Source organism: Pocillopora verrucosa, chromosome 8 (assembly GCF_036669915.1).
Source record: "Pocillopora verrucosa isolate sample1 chromosome 8, ASM3666991v2, whole genome shotgun sequence".
Taxonomy (NCBI): Eukaryota; Metazoa; Cnidaria; class Anthozoa; order Scleractinia; family Pocilloporidae; genus Pocillopora; species Pocillopora verrucosa.
The window spans coordinates 1,585,243-1,587,752 of record NC_089319.1 but is presented as its reverse complement, the minus strand read 5'-3'; positions in this window follow the sequence as shown (position 1 = coordinate 1,587,752).

Here is a 2,510-nt window from a genome sequence, read left to right as displayed (position 1 = left end):
TCGCTCTATTTATTGAGCAAATAATAGAATATCAATCGTTAGCTTATTTTTGGCAACTGGAAGATTTTTTTTCATGAATGAATGATTACAATGAAATTAAAACCGCCAACTAATTTGTTTTCACAGTAACTTGACCGCTGTGCATGTAAAGTTAAGCACTTTATATTTCTGTTTGCTTTTACGTTGTTCGAATCGCCATACTCTGTCAAGGTCAACCTACCACAGTAAAAATTTTGGGAAGAAAAATAAAACTTCCTCCTCGTAACGATTCTTCAGTGCAACAAAATCCAACAAATTGTTGTGGTACAGGAACATTTTCCTTTCGTTTTGTTGGATTGAAAACAAAAAGATGAAATCAACATAATTTACTGATTTTTATTAGAAAAATAATGTTGACTAATTATAATGTCACGGTTACTGAAGATTTCCTGATTGGCACGAAGTCGCAGAGACGTTTGAATACGAAATATAAACTAAAACCCATTTGACGTGGTTAATTCAAACATTTGTACCGTTTGTGAGCTTCATTGCATTGATTACGTCCAAAATTTTTCTAGAAGGAAGTTGGCGTGGTTTAGCTTGTTTTCGTTGAGACTAAGCAGGAAAAACATGTCGACCTCTAATGGGTTTGTTTTGATTCTTTTTCCTTTTCATATCTCTTTCATATCCGATATAGCTGTGATGATTTTAAAATTACGAAAATTTTTTTTGCTAGGATGTTTTTTGAGCCATAAAAATGATGATTTTTTTTAAATGTAAACCGAGGAACATCTGCCTTCTCGACCCTGCTTATGTAACTATTTTGTTATTTCACACGCAACTTACAGCTCTGTTCACTTCTGCCTATTTTGGTTTTCAGAAAACTGCATCTTTACAAAGTGCAAAGGTAATTTTAGCCGGCAGTGTCTTACTTCAGTTATCTTTCAATGGAACCGTTCAAATGTGATTTTTCCATCCCGTTTTCACACTGAAAGCAGAACAAGAACACATATCGTGAACATGAGTGCCTTTTCGCGTGAATTTTGACTCCTTCAGTTTACACACCTTGATCTGTGTCAGTCGAGCTTGATATCGCTGCGGTGTCACCACCAGCCTCCGAACTCGGTGTACCGAATACTCGTAGTCTGGCCTCTTGCCACATATTTTTACATAGATCCTGCTGCATTTCATTAAAAACTTGCTTTTCGACTTCGGGAGCAAGTTTTTTAAAGATCTTGCCCCTGCGCTGTGATCCAGGCGACTGTCTGTTGCATAGTCCTTCAGCGACTTCTAACAGCGAACTGCTCTGTTTCGCCGCTTCACATTTGCAGGCTTCTGAAATCTTCACAAACACGTTTTCATTCTCGTCATCTTCCATGTGAATAGAGAAGCTTTTGCCTATTTTGTTCAGTGTATTTTGCCGTCTAAGTGTCGTCTCTGTATCGCAAAGGGTCCCACTTTCTTCCAAGTGTACTTGTTCACTGCTTGTCATTTCTGCCATGTTTCAGCTTGTTCTACTGATACTATTCACGTCGCCCGCTTCATAACATTTAACACCGCTAATCTGCATAGTGAAGCCTTTAAAACGTCTGGTTCGCTTCTCATTTCCATAACATAATTACATTCTTTTGTTCTCAGATCTTAACGATACCCACGCCATACACGAAATTTAGCAGTATTTTATGCCTAAGTAAGATGCCTAGTTTTGTCTTCATTGGAAATACAGCCCAAACCTTGCCGGACTCAGGAAGTCGTGGCTACTTAAATGAAATGATTTACCGCTCGCAAATATGATAATTACGATCTTGAGGGCATTGTTACTCTTGATGCGATAACACGATAACAAATTACAAAATGCGAGCCAAGTTCTCTTTTCTCAAGGGTATTCACTTTTTTCAATTAAGGCTTCTTTGCTGTACCGGACACAAAAGAGTATTTCGTGTGCCGTTAAAATTTCTCAGTGGCCTTTGTTTGTCAAAGTATAACACTAAATTCTATTCTTTCGGTAGGATTTGATCTAATGTAGACGAAGTGGTCGGTAGAATGCGAAACTCGAGAAACCCTCTGCGCTAGAAACTCATGAAAAGCGATCATTAACACACGAGCCACAGCTCTTTCAACATCAGTGCTCATTTACAGCCGTTTGGGAGTACTGATAAATATCTTAAATAAAACACCTGTAAATGGTATTTTAAAACAGATAAACACCCACAAATTTCAGGTTTGTATTCATTTATTCTTTTTCTTCATTATCCCGTTTTTTTTTTTTTAATTTTTTTTCTGTTTTAAATGGGTTACCGTGGTATTTCATGATAAAATTCTTTAAAATATTTAATTTTTCCCTCATTGCTAACTGAAGTATTTCGCGGTAAGCGCAGTCTTACTTTGTATGGCGGAAATTCTGGCGATGTAATGCCTTCCTTGAAATCATGTTATCTGAGAGGAAATCTTTATAAAGCTCATCAATATACCCATTTCTAACGTTTCATACACTAACTTCAGGAAATTTGTCTGTTAAGATGACAGTTCAT